Source organism: Hetaerina americana, unplaced genomic scaffold, assembly GCF_022747635.1.
Source record: "Hetaerina americana unplaced genomic scaffold, ioHetAmer1.1.p SCAF_7, whole genome shotgun sequence".
Taxonomy (NCBI): domain Eukaryota; kingdom Metazoa; phylum Arthropoda; class Insecta; order Odonata; family Calopterygidae; genus Hetaerina; species Hetaerina americana.
Genome location: NW_027287316.1, coordinates 80,316,129 through 80,336,820, shown reverse-complemented (window position 1 = coordinate 80,336,820; position 20,692 = coordinate 80,316,129).

Below are 20,692 nucleotides of genomic sequence, written 5' to 3'. Positions count from 1 at the left end.
GTTTTCGAGAATGAGGAAGGATAACTGAAACTTTAAAATAGGAGGTCTTAAACCAGAGCTTGTCGAACAGATTGTCCGTATTTTGGAAGTGTTTTAGACCAAAGCGGTCGGAGTGCATGGCGAAGAAGCTTTCACAAGAGTGAAGTGGTTGGTGACAGGGGTCTCAGGGGTGAAAAAAAGTGATAACCTTGATATGGATCGTGGTTTTGTATGGTGTGGAAACTTGGACGTTTGAGCAAGATGATTATCTTATGAAGAATATAGAATGTGGGCATTTGAAATGTGGGTGGGGGGAGAAGGACGAAAAAGGTGAAATGGACGGACGAAAAGGAAAACAAACGAGGAAGTGCTAGGCATGTTGGGGGAGGAGAGATCCAAAGGAGGCAGGAAAGATGGATGCAGGGCGTTTCAGTTGAAGATGGAATGTTAAAGACTGTGAGAAGAGTGGTGGACGCTCGGCGGAAGGGGGAGGAAAAGTGAGGCGAAATGTATCGAGTGTAGGGGGTTAGAAAGTATGTGGAATTGAAGAGGAGATTATTGAAGTGTGGGGTGTCAGATTCTGTAGTTAGGCGAGGCTTAGAAATGTACCAATACTCAGTCTTTGTCCTTCCACAACGTACCTTAAACGGTAGACGGCCAATTTTTTTACTTTCAAGTATTTGTGCTTCCTTTCCTGTTCCGCCATGGTAAATTTGAAAGGGGTATTGGTACATCAACCATGTACAGATCCTCTTGCGCGGTCAACCAATTACCAGTCATTTATGAGCAGATTTCGAAAACGTTGTCGGGTAACGCGATTACCTATCCTTAGAAATTTTCATCCAGTATCATTTAAACTATATGCTAAATTGTTGGATTGATATTTGTAAAATTTTAAGGCACTATTTGTCTTTTCAGGAATTAAACAACCAAAAATAAGTATAGAGTGAAAAACCTATGTTTGTATTTCCACTATTTCATATATTTTTACCATATAACATGTGTACTGTAACATCAACATTTTGACGTACCTGCCTCGACTAATTTTGTTAAGTGAATTGTTTCAGCGTCTCCCGTGGGTTGATTTTACGACCTTTTGAACTCAGTTCCAACAAGATATTTATTTATTTTAATGCAGATCGTTCCTATGGAAGGCCATCGTCCAAGATAGAAATGGAGGATATTTTGGTCAGCCTATTTTAAGCGAACTCAAATAAAATCGACAAAAGATCCTATGATTTTATGAAGTGTAAGAGTAAATTAATTCAAGATGTAGAGTCATTAGAAGATATTTGGAAAATGTAGGAAATCTTCTTACCAACTTCCTAAGATAAATCCAGCGCCAATCAATTTTACCGTCTTGGCGTTTTCATTTTCCACTGTAGGAAATCATTCCTTCTCGTAAAAAAATAAAAAAAAGTTGGCGAGAGGCATCCGAGTTGGCAGTGCGGAGTATGAACGACACTGACATAGTTCGGGCGCGCGCTCTTCCTTAGCTAAAATTTCCATCTTAACTGGTAAAATACCAACAATAATTCATGCATATCATGGCGCTGGTTTATTCTTCAAAATTTTTTCATCATACAATTCCCAATAAATAAATGTGCATAAGTTCAATTGAGCAAAATACTAGCGACTTTGACTAATGGCCGAAATAGCTCAGTTGGGAGAGCGTTGTACTGAAGATCTATAGGTCCCTAGTTCGATCCCGGGTATCGGCATTGTTTTTTCTTCTTCTAATTTTCAGTGCAAGTGCACTGAACGCGATTATTAAAACAGAACTATATAGTAGAGAAATACTATATAGTATAGAAATATACTATACCTTAGTGTTTTTCAAGAACTGCGGTAAATTTTTTCCGGATGCGATCTTTTTAGATTTTCAAAAGGCATTTGATAAGGTTCCCTGTGATAAACTTATTCATATATCAAAGGTCGCGGGTATAAACAAGGGAGCAATAAACCGGTTTGAAGACTTCCTTACAGAGCGGGAATAGAGGGTAGTCCTTGACGGCGCTAGTTCCTACAGCTTACGTGTGACCGCGGGGGTACCTCAGGGAAGTGTAATCGGGCCGTTACTTCTCTTAATTTTTGTAAATGATTTGAACCGTGAAGTAAAAAGTAAGATTAGGATGTTTGTGGATGACATGGTGATTTATCGGTAGATATCTGGGGATGAGGACCATTTAATTCTAGCACAGGATAAAGATTGCATTACTAAATGGTATTCGATATAGGGATTGCCATTGAATCTTAATAAATGTTCGGTGGTAAATTTCTTTAAAAGATCAACGGGGTTTGCTTACAAATTAGCTGGAGTTGACCTAGCAGTAGTTGATATGGCAAAATACCTAGGTTTTGCATTCACAAAATACTTAACTTGGGGGACTCACATACGTAAAGTCTGCGGTTAAGCATATAAAAAATTGGGATTCATTAGACGCATTGTCGGCAAAAGTGACTCGAAGGTCAAGGAACGTTGTCACCACGCTCTTGTAAGGCCTCATTTAGAATATGCATCTAGTGTGCGGGATCCGTGCGAAAAAGGCCACATTCGAGAAATTGAGAAGGTTCAACGCCGGGCAGCCCGTTTTTTTAAACATTCTTACAATATAACGAAATATAACGAAATTCTTACAATATAGCGAAATCACTGAAATTCTTATGGAGTTGGTGTGGGAATCTTTAGAAGAAAGTCGATCCAATGCTTGGGTTGAACTAACTAAATAAATTCAGGTCCGCTTGTTTCAGCACCGAGGTCTCGCAAATTATTCGTACTCCTACATACATTGGTCGCTTGGATCATGCATATAAAATTCGGGAAATAAATGCCAGAACTAGCAGACTCAAGGACTCCTTCTTCCCACGGACAATACGGGATAGCAACTGCAGGGTTATAGATAGCAAAAATTCCACTTGCCACCCTCAACGTCAAGGGAGTTCTTGTCAATTGCATGCACTTTCACTAACCTCGTGTGCTATTTTGTTAAAACCCTTCCTGCATGACTGCATTAGAATGCCATTAAAAATGTACTGCTCTTTGCAGTATTGTTTGTTCTGCTTTTTCTCTTTTTAAACTTCCCCTTCCATCCTTCGTTTCTCTCCGTGGGGGGACCCTCCCTCTACCTGCACCGTTGGGTCACATTCCCCACCTGTGTCCTAGGGGAAGAGAGCGTTTTATGTTCGCTGTCCATGTAGTAGTGGAATTTAGCATTTTCAAATTGCGCGTTATTGGTTTATTTTGTACTGCATCCTAAGGTGCAATTATTTGTTAGATGATAGTATACAGGTATGTATTTGCATGTGTGTAGGATGAAAGGATTTTTGCATGAATATATACGCCACTGTTTGTATAGGTTTGCGTGGATGTGTTGATTTTGCATGTGATTTTGTTCCCTTATACGGCTGGTGACCAAACACCCCCCGCCACACGCCCTTACGGAGGCTTGCGGGGTATTATGTAGATGTAGATGAAGCTCATCTTCATCCTCGAATCCTTGGGAACCTCAACCTAAAATGCCTCTTAATGTAAGGCATTAGTCCATCCCCTCTCTACCAAGAGTTTGCGTTTAAATTCAAAGTTTTGGCACTTAAACCATAATTTGATCCTTGTTTATAGTTTTCAGACGAAGTTAGAAATCATCTTTCTAAAATTGAATATTTGGAAAAATACCTTTCTTTCTTTCCCAATGTCCTACCTTAATCTGTTGGAAAGAGTTGTACTTTCCCGTGTCTCGTGGAGCTGTCCGGCGGTAGCAATGATATTTTTTCTGCTAGTTGACCGGTAGGATATAGACGAAAGAGTTCACACCGTGTCTGTTCCTCAGTGAGGCGTCTGCAAAGTCATCTGACCACAGTGCGGCGGCCATTTTAGCGATGACCTCTCGTTGGAAATCTGTTATTAAGGAAGATGATGGGAAATCACCGAAAGGAAATATATATCCCACAACTTCATGATGGAGACAAATATAAAAGTAAGTTCTGACAACTACGAGCTAATCCAAATAATTAGGCCATTGCTTAGTCTTACATGTCAGAAAATAAACAAATGGAGGAATAATATGAAAAGGTGTATCATCAGTTAGAGGAAAATACTGAGTGCGTTCCTGGCAGAAAACATTTGATAGTGACGGAGGAAGTTTTGAATGCATAATTTGCGACAGTAAGGAACCAAGATGATACAAAGGGTGTAGAAAGAAAAGGAAGTTGTAGTCAGATTTTTATAATGGTTTAAAGGGTAATGACGTAGTTTTTGATGAATATAACTCTGCAGAAACTAAAATAATGCCGTGGAAAAACAAAAAGTATTAGGCGCAAAGCCGTAAACACCTTCAAAACTAAAATGCAGCGGGAAAATCCCAATTCATTCTGGTATTACTTAAGGGAAATAAAGGGTAAACGTCCAACTGAACAATCTTTGAAAGGTTCAATCGTACGGAGAACACATGGGTGACATAACCCTGTATAAGAAAGGAATAGACCAACAGCTCCGTAGTAGCAAACCTAGCAAAAAACCAGGTCTAGCAGAAATTTCTCCTAGAATATTGAAAGAATTAGCTGAAGACATCACCCCTAATTAGTATTTTTCTTATGTTGATAGAAGAAGGTTCAGTGCCTCGTGACTAGGTCACAGAACTCCTCCATCTATAAAGGTTGCGATAGTGGGAATCCTACCAATCGCATGCCCATTCTTTGTCATCGATTTCATGCAAAATATTAGAACACAGTAATTGTAATAACGTCTTAATCCGTCTTAAGGTAAGTCGACTTCATTAGACGGAGAGTGGGGCAGATAGACATAAATATCCGTTCTTTCACTGGACAATCAGGAATCATAAGGTTTAAAAAATCGCAGTCAATGCTGTTACAAGCGGGAACGTGATAAAACGTTGCGTAATGAAATAGTGCATTCATAAGGTTTATACGCTTGTGTAAATTAGCTGCTTGTATAGGTATTTGCATAGTGTGTGAATTAAAATAAGTTTCAAATGAATACATGTACGTATATACGTCTATGAGGGTGTGCTTTAGCATGTTGCTTGTTAGTTTTGCATGTAGCTGCCTTCGGTTTTTACGGGCGATGTTCTAACACCCCCGGCTACACGCCCTTACGGAGAATGACTGGGTATAGTGTAGAAATTAAGTGGTGGGTAAAGTGAGAGATAGGAGTAAAATAGGGGACTGCGGCTTAGGAACAAGGAATAACCGCGGGGAGAAAGCAGCAACAGAGTTTTCAGGAGAAATAGTTTAAGCATAAAGAAAATGAAACAGGTTTGAAAACATAATTTTCGCAGATATACCTAGGATATGCCCTGATGTTCAGATAGATACCAGTTAGGCCATATGATATTAAGGGACAGGTCATATAATGGCATCATCATTTTGCCAAGTATCCCGGGAGCGGATGCTGTTTCGGGTCATAATTTAGTGCAGTTGGAAAGTAACGGGATACTCATAAGAGTAGATAAGGCAAGGTAGGCAAGGATGAGGAAATGGAATAGAGACGCATGAACCGTGTCGAAAATAAAAAGTGTATGTGGAGGGGGAGGAAGTTATGAGTGAGTTCAGGAGGAGGGGTGAGGTAGTGGAGGAAAGATGGGAATATTTTCTAAAAGTATGTCTCGAAAGCTACAAACGAAATTATTGGAACAGTAATTAGAAAATTTGCTCGGAAACTATGTATTTTAGACGAGATAATTGAAAAGAGAGAGGAGAGAAAGAAATAGAAGAAGGTAAATACAGTATTTGTAAGAAGGAAGTATTTAAAGGTAAATAAAACATTTTGACAGGAAGGAAACCGAGAGAAATAAGCGCGGTGGAAGGCGCAGCTCGAGGATATGGAACATTCGCAAAGGAACGGTTACATTTGTGACATATAAAGGAAAGTGAAATCCGTTCCAGGAAGCAAGAAGGGATTGGTTGTGCTAACTATCAAGTAAAGATACAGTATGAGATTATTATTGAGTGAACCAGGTAGAATTCAAGAGAGATGGAAATAACACTCGTAGATAGTGAATCTGTTTGGCTAAGACATAAGGACAGCAAGCCTAGATATAGAAAGGGAAGATGACGTAGGTGGGGATAGACTAGATCCAGGAATACTTGATGATGAGATAGAAAGGGCATAAAGGAAGTTGAAATTGAATACGGCCATGAGGATGGAAAACATTCCAATGGAGCTACTTAAGGGTTTAGGAAAGCGTGGGAGGAAGAGTTTTTATGGAATAATTCGCAGCATTTATAAGGAAGGAAGATTTCGTCAGATCAGTGTTACTTCCTATCCCAAAAAAGAGAAAATTAATGGTATGTTAGGAGTACACGATAGAGTAAAACGTTTGATTTCGCTCGCAGCTAAAGTGGTTCTCAATAAGAGGATGGAGATCGGGGCAAATGAGTATTTAAGAGATGATCAGTTTGGGTTTAGGAAGGGAAGAGGCACGTGCGATGCCATTGCAGTAATGAGGTCACTTATAGATTGATAGATAGTGGTCTTTATTTGGGCGAAATTGAGACCTAATGATCCCTTCTTCCATTTAACCCATCGTTGTATACATATTATATTAGGCTTAAAATTTATAATTACTTGCATGTGTTCACATAAATACATATATATATATATATATATATATATATATATATATATATATATATATATATATATATATATATATATATATATATATATATATATATATATATATATATATATATATATACACACACACGAGGGTCATCCGGAAAGTAGTACCCGTTCGTGCCGCATGAAGTGCTGACGACGCGAGTAGCCGCTGGACGAGGTCAGATAGCTTCAGTGGCTTGTCTGCCTTCTCTGAGCCAAGTTGCGTGACGCTAGCATTGCCTGTGTTGTTTCTGTGATTGTTTACAATGTTTAAAAAAATTGAGAACGCCGCCAGTTGTGAAGTGAGGGCAGTGATTAAATTCCTCAATGCAAGAAACGTTCGCCCATGTGATATTCATCGCCAATTAAAGGAGGTGTATGGAGACAATGTAATGGACGAGTCGTCTGTTCGGCGGTGGTGTCGCAACTTCAACATGGGGAGGGGGAACACACACGACGATGAGCGTTCGGAGAGACCGTCTGTCATTACAGACCAACTGGTGAGCTCAGTTGACGAATTCGTGAGGAACGATCGGCGCGTCACAATTGATGACATCTGTGAGCATTTTCCCAATGTTTCTCGAACAATTGTTCATGAAATTGTTAAACACCATCTGCATTATGCAAAAATTTGTGCAAGATGGGTCCCTCGCGTATCTCAATGAGCTGGCGGCGAAGGACTATGCAGCAGGAATACAGAAACTTGTCACACGTTATGACAAATGCCTTAATTTGCTTGGAGATTATGTTGAGAAGTAGTTTAAAGTATCCTCTTTCAAATAAAATTTTTTATGTTTGTTAATATTTACTTTTGTCTTTTTATTTCACGAACGGGTACTACTTTCCGGATGACCCTCGTATGTATATATATATATATATAGACAGACAAAAATCCATTAGAGAGGAATTAATATTGCAGGTAATCGGAGTGGGTAAGGGACTTGCCAGCAACCTGTAAACGTGTCAGACTGCGCAGGTACGAGTGGCGACTGGGGAGTCGTGATAGGCAAGGCTAATAAGAGAAGTGGGATAGGGGAGTCCTCTATAATCTATGCTGTTCACCGTGTATGTGGTGGAAATGGTTAAAGAGGAATGGGAAGAGCTGGACGTAAGGTTGGACATCGATGGGGAATCAAAAAATCAAATAGGCTTACGGATGATCAGGCTTTAGTAAGCCAGTTGGCCAAACGCTTATGACGTTGACAAAGGTTATTAGAAAATAGAAATGTGGATAGAAATATGGTGGTTCTCGGAGGGAGAGACTGGGACAGTGTTTAGGAATCGATGGCCAGCATCTCTCGTCATTCCCTTTATTGAGGGGATGTTATTTGACTGTAGTAGACTAAAAGCTTCAGAAGGATAGACACAAAAGTTTTAGTCTCCGTTTTGCGTATTTGGAGAATTCACAGAAAACTCCGTCATTACCCTCGCGCGAATCCCAGCGAAGTTGCTTTGACGAGGCAGGGCGGCGGCCAGGTCCCCAAATAGTTGACGAGGCCACGCTGCACGCAATGCTTGGTGAACCACAGTCAATGGAGCATCTTGTCTGGCAACTGACCACAAGGCCGTGTGACTAGTTGTTTAAGGCCACCAAACGTTTACACTGGGCACAGGCGTTTCACGGAATCCAGGAATCTCAATTTTTTGTCGTTACGCATGTTTTCTACCTCCGCATCATCGAATTGTGCAGGGGAAAAATGATTACTTATATCGATTGGATCAGAATTCGATTTCTCTCCACTTCCGGCTGTAGTCTCGACTACCAATGCGTCGATGGGGATTCTTCCCTCAGCGTTTAACTCAATTGCGCGTAAGGATGTTCCTAAAAGCCGTCCGTGTAATCTCCGATCCACCCGTTTCTCCCATCTCAGATTATGAAAAGAAAATATGATGCCCCTTTCTAATTGGTTATGATACTTCACGAAACTGGCAGCTTTTCCTCAGTATCATATTTAATTCAGAGATTAGGTCCTCTTGCGAATGACCCCAAACACTCGACACGTATTCGAGATGAGATCAAGGGCTAGGCGACCCTCGTGTGCTCACCAGGGTCGACCGGACTGGATGACGTCAACAGCGAGCGCCCCCGCGCGGGGAGGGCCGCGGCTCTTACGAACGGAGAGGGAAGCGACCCAAACGACGACGTACTCGCCTTTCCATTCACCACCGGAGGAGGGGCGAACCGAAGGAAGCGAGAGGGCGGGCCGCACGCCCCCGACTCCCTCCGACCCTCTCCATCGGCACGTGCCGTCCTCCCTCCTTCAACCCCCGACCACGCGGACAAAATAGCCATAAAAAAGAAATTAAGGGGAGGGAGGAGGGGGGGAGGATAGGAGGGGCCCTGGGGGGCCGGCCGCCCTCAAATGAAATAAATGATTTATCCGCTCGAAGCAGAGTCTAATCTGGAGAGAACGCAAAGGGCTCCAGCGCGAGGAGGAGGCGCGGCGCCCCAGGAATGCGCACGCGAAGGGGGACACACTCGGTCCATTCTCCCCCATCCCCCTCCACCCCCCCCCCACACACACAGGCCCTCGGAAGAAGCCTTTCCGAGCGATATGACTCCCAGGGAATCCAAAGAAGAGTACAAGTCTGTCCATTGCCAATATGTAGATCAATTCAAAAATCACGGCAGCCTGTTTTTTCACGAGAGCGCTTTCTTAGGAGAAATTTCCAAGAATGCGGTTGAAAGGATGCAATAATATCCTCTTCCGATTAGACTTTTTTGGATCAAGCAGGTTCAAAGTGGTGGATGTAGAACAAGCAGGGATAAACGCGCGTCAGAACCATCGGTGCTTGTCCTATATTCTTTAAACTCTAGCCATCAAGTGTCAATTTCAAGTGGAGTCCGTTTTGGTGCACTCTACCCTGCCCAAAATAGATGAAAGATGATAATTATTAATACACCGATTATTGAAGGCTTTGGATTGCTATACGAGTATTTCTTAGCTTAATCCAACAGAGACAGGTATTCACACTTTACGTTGAACTGTTCTTCTATGAACATTCTCGTCACTTTGTCCTCCTCCCACCTTGCTGTGTCATTTCTCCTCTTGATACGACGGCTGAAATTCGCGCAATTGTTTGCGCATTCGATTTCACTTCCTTAAATGATCACTCGTGCGACGCCCGTTCCTCGAAGACAATGAAGCCCTTTAAATGCTCAAAGAACGATAGTCGCTGGGCTCAGTTGGGAATAAATGTTGTAATCTCCTAGAGCGATGCTTATTTAGTTTCGAATTTTATAAAGCAGCATCTTCAATATTACGGCTATACCTCTAAGGACCGGAGAGCGTGAGTGATTCATTTAATGGCCTGCCCTCTAAGGAGTCAATGCTGGCGGCACGTCACACATAACTTAAAACTCCTCCACAAATTGGATGTATACGTATTCAATGTGCGGCGTGAACTTAAGTGTCATTCCACCTCACTTCTCACTCATGTGGGGCCGAACGACGAAACGTGTCTCCTGTGGTCTCCGCTACGTTTTCATTGTGAAAATTTCGGGATTGGTTTAGGAGATGATGTCATCTAAATTTATTTTCTTGATTTCAGTTGATGGGAGGGATTTATTTTCAGCCCTCTCGAATATGCCGTGGCGCAAACATTCATTAGCCACTTGGGGGGTGATGTAAATCGGTTTTTGACCGGAGCCATGGGCATGAGAAAGGTTTGTGCCAAGTTGGTGCCACGAGTACACTCGGACGAACAAAAGGAAACTCACGCGCGGATCTGCCAAGAGCTTCTCGACCATTTGAGTGAGAATTAAAAATTTTTAGACAATGCCCCACCTGATTTATTTCTCTTCCCCCGCCTTAAATCCGTGCCGAATGGATGTTACCACGGCTCGGTGTAAACGTCACAACAGGCCGTGACGAGGGAGCTTCGCAGTATTCCGGGCGTACACCTTCCAGAAGGCGTATGCGACGTGGAAAACCAGCTGGCAGCCGTTTATGGACGCGCAAGGGTGCTACTTCGCTTACTTTTGAGTGAATGCATCAATTCTGGGAATACATTTTTTTAATCAAACCAGTCCTACTCCTTTTGGGACAGACCTTTTAAAGAATGCTATCCGAGCCCAGCTAATCAACTTGATCCATGGTGTAACTGAGAAGTGTAGAGAGCTCATCTAATATCCCTTATCTACTGCGTGTGACATTCACACCTAATAACAATATATTAATGAGGAGGGTCACTCTTAATTCCCTGTGTCACCTGCGGTTTCCAGCAAAAATCTGGTTACCGAAAAATCACACCGCTTCGTCGAACCCGAGATTGTCCACAGGCGACACCCGGTGGCATACCCGGGCATTCAGGCCTCCAGCTCAGCCCCATGCTTACTGGATTACAGGGTGCGTACCGAAGTAATGCAATTAATTTTTTAAAGTAATTTATTGAACAGATGTGCACAAACACTTGAAATGCTTCAAAGTACTGTCCTTGGGCCTCTACACATTTTTTCCAGCGACTCTGCCATGACCGGTACGCGCCCTGGGATCTCTCGCAAGGTCTTCCTCACGGCTGATTGGATCTCTTTTATGGACGAAAAACGGGTTCCTTTCAGGGCTGCCTTAATCCGAGGGAACTAAAAGAAGTCTTCTTGGGCGACGTCGGGACTATTGGGGGAGGGGGTGGAGCAGCGTTGACACCTGGTGTTTGGCCAGGAACTCGTGGACTCGTAGCTCGTTGTGGCCAACACCTTGGGCACGAGCTCGGCGCACACTTTCCTCATAGCTTAATATTCAGTAAAAATGCGAAAAACAACAGTAGACGACAAGTTCAGTTAATTAGGAACCATCTTGATACCCAATCGACGGTCAGAGTCCAACGATTGTCGAACATGCGACCACATTGTCGTCGGTTTTGCTGGTTGGCGGCCGCCCAGAGCGTCGTTCGTCGTGAACCTCTTCCCGGCCCTCCTTAAAAGCCTTTTAAACACCTCGAAACTTATGAGCGGGACGAAGCAGAGTCACCGTAGGCCTCACGAATCATTTTGTTAGTATCCTAAGAGATTTTTTCAGTTTAGCACAAAACTTAGTAATCGCGTAATGCTGCTCGATTGTCGATTCCATTTATTTTGCGCCACGGTCGGCGCGCAGAGGTTCGCAATAACTGACGTCCTCCCGCTTCCACAGCTTGGAGAGCACTAGGACTGATTTTGTGGCAAAGCTTTGCGTCCCCCCCCCCCCCCCTCCCACACACTCCAAGTAGTTCGAGCCCACTCCGTCCAAAAGGAGCGGCGCGGGAAATTCAATTGCATAACTTTCGGAACACACCCTAAAGGCGCTCAAATCTTAAGACAGAGAAGAGGCGCAAGCCTGTTCAGGACTTAACGCACCGATGGAGTACGTATGGTCTTAGCACACACTGAAGGAGGGAAACTCGTCCCTCCTTAGGGACGATTGGAAAACCGCCCGACCTCATGACTCCCTTCGTCCTCAGCCATGGAAAGCCTTTTTGGTCCTCACAGCCATTTTCGCCCAAGTGGTCGCCTTCCTCCCATTGGTACTTCCGCGCCGATGAGGGTCACCTCGGATTGAGAGGTTCCGGGTGTTGGTACTCCTCTCTTTAACGACATACTCACTCACCCTGATAACTTTGGGTTTACCGACATCCGCGGGGAGGGATGGATTTATCTACATCTACATGGTACCCTGAAAACCACCGCCAGGGTGTGGTTATACATTAGGCTACTTTTAACACAACATATTTTCCTTCTAGCGCGATCGGACGAAGTTATTCTGATCTATTATCGGTATTTAGAAACAATTACATTTTAAATCTTTCTAATCTACACTTAATCACTCTTAATGTAATTACATGATCTCTCCTACCATGGGGCTATTAATACATTTTCAATATCACTGCTAAAGAATCCTCCTTCCAATGAATGCAAGAGCTTCAATCTGTAATATAACCTTCGCTCCCTGAGTGATTTCCAATTTAGTTCCTTTAATATTTTGATACGTTACTCAGATTATCATAACGACGTTTTACAAATCTAGAGCTTCTCTTCGCTGCACGCGATCCAATGCGGTAATCAATCCAACTACGTGAGGAATCCATATATCACTAGCAGCATATTATAAATGAGGTTTAGCCAGCGAAAGATATCATTTCTCTTTGAACTTTTCATCACACTTACCCATCACTCTTCTAATAAATCCTAACTTATGGTTAACTGGATCACATATTCCCCATATGTGTTCTACCGAGGAGAGGTCGCGTGTAAGTGTAATGCGTATGTAATCAAGTCTACAATTTATACTTCGACATCTCTGATGCAGTACGCGCAGGGAGAGAACTATTTTCATTCCAAGAATCCATCATTACGCGTCTTTTCAAATTGAATTCTAATTTTCCAAGTGTCTATTTGTATTGTTGTATTGTTGTATTTCATTAAGATAATCTGCTAAAGTTAATTTATTCTCAGGACTGCGGATATCTCCGTAAACCACGGCGTCGTCAGCAAATAAACGAATCTTAATATAAACCGCGTTTAATGCCGTTGACGTAAAGAGGAAATCAAAGGGGTCAGACAGAACTTCCCTGGAATATGCCATAAGTAACTTCTACTGCATTAAGACTAATGCCAAGTATGGCTATCCCTTGCAAGTGACTATTCAAATAGTCTTTACTTTAGCGCAGAATATTTTTTTATCTATGCCTTATGCCTGCAAATGGAGAGGGAAATTTTGACAATGGGGAAGGCATCAGTAGAGAAGCACTGCCCGAGGTCAAGTGAATGTTTCAAGTGGGAGGAGGAGGGGGAGGTAGCGGGGGACCGGTTTCCTGGGGTGGGGGGGGAGGCTAGAGTGGGAGTGGGGAGGGGAGAGATGTGTATTAGGCCTATTCTACTGTGCAGCCAGCATCCTTTTAAACTCAGGAACCAGATTAAATAAGGGACTGTGTGTCAATGAATCCTGGCTGGTTGTTCATGATTTTGTCTCTCTGCAAGTGTATGTGTAAGTTCTCGGTGGCGTCAACTTTCAAATTTTGCGTGTGCCTGAATGTTTAACAGTATTAGGATGGGGAGTTTCGAAAATGTGTTTAGCGATAGCTAATTTGTCAAAACGACCGTTCATTTGTTCAGCCAAGTGTTCCTTGAGCCTAGTATTGGCATTGCATGTTGTTTGTCCAATATATGATATGTGGGTGACATGTGCTGCATTTTACATCATAGATTACAGATTTTTGTAATGGGGGCGTTTATGGGATTACCTGGTACGTCTATCAGGGTGTTTGGGTTTATGGAACTGATGTTATTGTAAGTATACTTGTTTGAAGATGTTTTGGAGGCCTTTCGTAATTTTGGGCGGATTGAAACATAATTGTTTCATGGGGGTGTTGTTCAATTGTGTCAGTGAGGTGTATTTATTTTCGAGTTTTTTCTTACGATTGTCGCTCAGTTTATGTATCATATAAATCACTTATCCATTTGCTATGTGTATTAATTCTTTGTCATGTCATGGTTTTGCGAGAGGGACAGTGAGCATACGGTTTATTAAACAATTAAAGGCTGCCATCTTTGGTTGATAAGGGTGGTTTGAGTCACCCTTTATGTGGTTTTCGGAGTGCGTTTGCTTCCTAAAAATATCAAATGCGACTATTTCGCCGTTTCTTTTGACAAGTATGTCTAGAAACGCAGGTACGTGATCGTGTTCAAACTTCGTGCTTTTACTCCCATCCTCCCGACCCCCCTTTTGCGCCCCGCCCATGCACACACGAGTCCCGCCGCTCCTCCCGCTTCGCACCCCTCATCCTCACCCACGGACCCGAAAACACTTCGGGGCACTGATTGGCTCATTTTTCCTTTTCTTGCCGCAAGAAAATTTACATTTTGGTGTTCATGGGCGGTCATCCCAGTCTTCGCAGGGCGGACTTTCGCATTATCTCCGTTTGCTGGCCGGCTCCATAAAAAATCATTGGAAAACCTTGAGAACGTTCAAAATGTCTTTGATAAAGTTACCTGTCTTTTGCGCCCCCATCAGCACCTAAAGAATTTGCTATTTCGCGAATCTTTCAACGCACATGAAATAATAAACATACACTTCAGTGATAATGACATTTGTTAAAAAACGACCTCATCAACACTACATATATTTCGTAAAATTTTATTGCGCATGCTTAAGTTTTGGACTAACTTCCAAAAAAGCCTAAGAAAACTTTCGCGGATGGAAGAGGGTGGAGGTTAGCTTAGGAGGGTAATTATTTCAATCCCGCCAATAATGCGAAATTTCGCGTTTCGAGCCGGATTCAGGAAATCTCTCTTGGAACCCTAAGGTCTCAAGGCTCTTGGATAAATGCACGAAAAACTGCTTACTTCTAATTTCGGGCAACTTGAAGAGCTACATTGCGCGCGCCTATTGGACCGTTTAGGTGATGAGAGGAAAAGACTAGGCTTCCGAGCATGAAGATTAGAACTTTGTTTTTTAATCGCAAAAATGGCGATCACAATAGAATTGATGTTATGCACACGAACATGCATGGTATGAGTTGGGCGTGCTGGTCTTCAACGAATACCTCTGTTGTTTTCATCCTCTTAGCTCTCGTTCCTTCACAGTCCTTTCCTTCATCTTGTAGCATTATTTCCCATATTTCTACGATCGTGGCAAGTTCATCAATGGCTTCTGTGTGCTCGTTCCTCTTGCCATTAGCTCTCATGGCAGTATGAATGGAAATACTAGGTTATTATAACCTGAATCAAATTATCGTAGCACCAAATTCTTTCTTAAGATCGTTCCGTTTATGCTAACTATGGCCAATCAGGTTAAATATTTGCGGGTAGTTCTAACACCACGCCTTTCATGGGGAGCAGATATCTGGACAATATGCGGATCCACTTTTAAGAAACTCGGCTTCATAAAACGGGTGTTGAGGAAATGTAATGAAAAAGTTGAAGAGAGGTGTTATTTTGCTCTAGTTAGACCTCATTTGGGATATGCCTCAAGCATTTGGGATCCTTGGGAAAAAATTTGGTAAAAAGAATTAGATAAAGTGCCGAGAAAATCCGCTAGATTCGTTAAAAATTGTTATGATAAGAAAACAAGTGTGACAGATCTCTTAACGGATTTAGGCTGGGAACCACTTGAAGTGGGGAGAGAACAAGCGAGGCTTAGACTTTTAGAAAGGTTCAGAACAAACGAGTTTAACTATGACACCGAAGGAATTATAATGGCCCCACACTACTTAGGTAGATCAGACTACAAAGATAAAATAAGGGAGATAGATTCCAGTACAGATAGATACAAATACTCATTCTTTCCCTGAGCAATCAGGAATCATAATAGTAAGAAACCGAAGTCACTTTAGAAATATTAAAAACATTCAATTTACAAGTCGGAACTATATTAAATATTGCAAATATATCAGGCATATTTGTAGGTGCATGTGTACATATGTTAGTTAGTAGTTGGTGTGTTTGCATGTGTGTAGGGGGCAAGGGTTTTTACATGAATCTATACCATGTTTTGTTTATGGATTGTATAAATTTGTGACTTTTGCATGCGATTTTTTTTCTTATTACGGGTGCTACCCTATCCTATTACGGGTGCTACCCTATCACACCCCCCGCCACACGCCCTTGCGGCGGCTTGCGGGGCATTAAGTAGATGTAGATGTTAATTTCATTGCTTAAGTGTTTGCAAGCAATTCCTCTTATTAGTTAAGTATTAAAGAATAACAATTTTCTTTTGGAAACGCGGTATGCAGGCGAAATTGTGCGCGCATTTAAGTAATTTTACCTTGAAATTGAAATTAAGCCATCTTTTCCTCATAGAAAATGTTTATATACTACCTAAGTTTCGTTATGGCATAACATCATCAGCTCATACCATATAACATAACGAAACCTAGGAAGTAAATAAATTATTTTTCTAAGTGGAAAAGCCTAGTGGTTTGATTTCAATTTGACGACACCAAGTGACGCCAGAAACTGTTTTATTTTAATTTCATCTTAATTATTTTCCTATTGCCGTTTTGCATTATCGCTTATGAATATTCCATTCACTAATACTGTATCATTAATATTTCCAAAATTAGAAAACAGGTGTTTTATCATTTAATCTATGCTGGCCATAAACTCGAGATCTTCCTAATTCGTTTACATTCCGCATTCGCCAAACGGATCGATAAGATCAAAGAAACCCCGAGGACTTTCGCACCAGGGGCCTCTCTGCGCGCATCACTGCGAGACATTTCACTGAGGATTAGTTATTATCCTTTACTGGGATTCGAACCCAACTTCCTCTACTTTCGGCCGAGCGCTAACTTTCTTAGGAGACTAAACTTGCGGAAGAACTCGGCCGGACACCGGGTTCACACAGATCGCTCGAATGAAAGACGGTGCCAGATTCGCTGTCCAATTGCGCCCTCATTAAACTGACGTCACTGCGGGCGGTGACGGAAGTTGATGCGCTCACCAAAGGGGCCGTTAATGCCACTGGCCCTGCGCCTCGACAACGCAACGTCCCGAATGAGGGCCGCGATTTGGGGAAAGGAAGCCAGGTCATGGCGGGATTAATGGCGGCGCCAGGGGCGATTATTTCAGACACGCGCGCGCTCCGCCCTCTCCTCCCGCCGCCCCCCCCCTCCTCCTCCCTTCCGCTCTCCCTTCTTTGCCGCCCCGAAAGCGATAAAAAATGCAGCAATAAAAGAGCAAACATGGAAGCTGCTGAAAAACAATCCAACTTTCATTCCCCAGGCGACCGAAACCCCCTCAACACCGCCCTCCACCGAGGAAGCAAACATTTTATAAACACCTCGACGCAATTCCCATACGCCCCAACACCTACCGACCTGACCCCGCCCGCCCGCCACTCCCCCCCAAGCTCCCCCAAATTAAAACCAGGGTCCCCCTCCCCTCATCCCACTCCTCCGTCCCTCCGCACCCCTTCCACTGCCACGCTGCAGCCGCTTAGCCGCTCGCCGTTCCATCAACGGTCAAGGGGCGGAGGGTGGGTGGGTGGCAGGGGCTGCCCATTCGGATAACGGCTTCATTGCCGTCACCACGAGAGAGTCACCGTGGCAGCGGCGACATTTCTGCCACCACGCGGCGCGGCATCTCATCTTCGTTCAAACTTGTGGGTCGTGAATTATTTTCTTGAAGCGGGCAACATTGCTCTCACGAGCGACGATAAAACGCTCAGCAGGTTCTTCTGTTGTGTCCAAGATTTCGATTTATTTGTCTCTGCTGAAAGCTGTGCATTTTGGATGGTAAATAACCTCGCACTTTCCCCAAGGTTTTTTCATTTCATCATGATAATGATTCTGTGATGGCGAAACATGCTTTGAAATAAAGTTCACTGAAAAAGTTGAAATCTGTGCCAAGTTATGTAGACTTCACAATAGTCTTCTGTAGCATCGTGCCTAACACTGCGGGCGGGGGAAACAACTACGTCCGAGACATATTTCTGAATATTTTCTTTCTTAAGTTAACAACGGAAGCGTGAACTCAAGAACGATATGAAATTTAGTACATCTGGAAAGTATTGGAATGAGAAAGAAAAGTATCCTCGGACGGTGAAATTTGAACATTTAATAATGGAAATATTGTTGATTATTTTGAAGAACATAACCCATAAACAATTAGAGTGTATTCCATTTTGATTTGAATATCTTGATTCAAAGCTTTGAGGATAGTGAATTAGAATATTTTTTGGGAATATCCCAAGACTAACCTGGCTGGCATAAACGCCATCAGAAAAGGTTTCATAATTAATATTACCTTAAATGGAATGGCGAGTGTGCAGATGAAGTAGACAGTTAAGGAGAAACGAAATGAAAGACTGCTTACAATATAACACTGCGCAAGGAGGAATAACCAATCCCAATAGAACTGATAAAATGGCTAGATATATTCTGTGAATACTTCAGATACAAATTTTTATCGAATAAACTCACATAAAACTGTACCTACGAAAAGATGAAGGAGACTCCCGGAATACTCGTGCAGAGAAACGTTTCCCGGTTTGTGACATTAGAATGAAGTAAAACTACTAGTCAAACCATACCTGTAAGCATAGTAACGTAACGCCCGTTACATGGTCCTCGAAACTGGAAACATCGGTAAGTTGCAGCGTTACCGTACTGTTTTGCATCTACTAACAAGTTATTAAACGTGCAATTTCATTGGCAAATACTGAAAATAATACAAGTCCCACTTCAGTCGGCGGGATGGTGAGGTATGTGAATATTTTTGAGCTCACCAGTCGATGAGATAAGATTTGTTTTCCCCGAGCAATTAACAACCGCAACAAAGACGAGGGAAACACGGCAATGAGACCCCCGTTCAAAGTTGATTCCTCTGCTGCTGTGTATTGTGGCTTTTTAAATAGCGCCCTCCACTGAACACCGTAGCCTGCAGGGACTATAAACTCAGATCCTGATGCAGATTTGACTTGACGCCCATACATTAGTTCCCTCTTATCCACTTAGGCACGCTCTGCTCATAATCGGGGCGTGTTCGAAGAATGAGGCGCGTCGTTCGAAAAGGCAAGATCGGGGTTTCTCTCGAAAACGCTGGAAATGCGGAACAATACCTGTACTCGTATCTGCGCTTCAATACGGCCGCGCTCAATCGATGAATATCGAAAAAGAAGTGTACGTGATAAAGACTACGTCAAACATTTAAAGTCGCTCAATTTATTGGGAAAAAATTTTATCTTGTGTTAATTTTTTGGCTTTATGCGAACTCTAAGGGTGCGTTCCAAAAGTAATGCGATTCTCTTTAAAAGCAATTTATTGAACAGATTTGCACAAACTTTTAAAATTCTTCAAAGTACTGTCCTTGGGCCTCTACACATTTTTCCCAGCGACTCTGCCATGACCGGCACGCGCCCTGGAAGGCGTCTTCGGGGACCTCCCGCAAGGTCTTTGTCACACGGTTGATTGTATCTCTCCTATGGACGAAAAACGGTTTCCCCTCTGGACTGCCTTGGCGCACACTTTCATCATCACTAAATCTTCAGTAACAATGCGAAACACAGCAATGGATGAAAATTTCAGTTCATTGGCAATCTTCTTGATACTCAATCGACGGTCAGAGTCCAACAATTATCGAACACGAGCCACATTGTTGCCGGTGTTCTGGTTGACTGCCGCTCAGAGCGTTTTTCGTCGTGACTTCTTCGCGGCAAAGCTGAGCGTCCCCCTCACCAACTCCAAGTGGTTCGATTCCACTCCAACCAATAGGAGCGCCGCGGGAAATACAATTGCATTACTTTTGGATCGCACCCGATAAGTGAGTTGCAATTTGATTCTGTCATTGCGTTGGAGGCAGTCGCTGCGAGTTGAAACATATTCAGTTCACCTACGGCAACGACGGAGTTAGCGTCGACGGAGAATACATACACTGCATTGAAATTTTGCTTTCACTCAAACAAGTCGTCATCCGAGGCGTACGAAACAGGAGGCTTACGGAGATTTCGCTCCTCCACATATTTTTAGATGGTTTGAAATACTTAAAATGGGAAAACAATCAATACCAAATGAAGATGAACCCGGAGTTCCAGTCATTGCCCTTGGGGATGTAAACGTTAACTTTGCTGCAGCCATTGTGGAAGAAGGTGGTCGAATAACTTAACGAGCAAGATAGGAAATGTTGAAAATTTCATTGGGTGTCACCCACGCGTCGGAATTTGGAACATTGCGAAAAAGAGACGTGATTGCACGCGATGGGTTCCGAGAGTGCGCTCATACCCCGACAACGTGCGGGTTTATTTGAATTGGTAATTTGAGGTCACGGGAAGGAGCAGTATTTTTGTTACGGTTAACCCTCGAGATGATGAAACTTGGTTGAAACATGATTTGTGCGCGAGAACGAAAGGCTCCGCCCTCCAAAATCTCCGCCATCACCGATACCGAAATAGCCCAACTAGGTGCTTCTTCCGGGGAATATAATGGTAATATCAGTTTTCGTCACCCGGGGAATGGTGTATCAGCAAGCCTACCCACCACTGTAAACGGAGAATTCCTGAGGGATGTCTTGAAAATACCCCGAGGCTATGCCAGCTCAAAAGATCACATTTCAAGACTTCAGGCTAAATACTTCATCGCGATAATGCACTCGTATAGCAGACATATGGCCTCTTAAGGTTG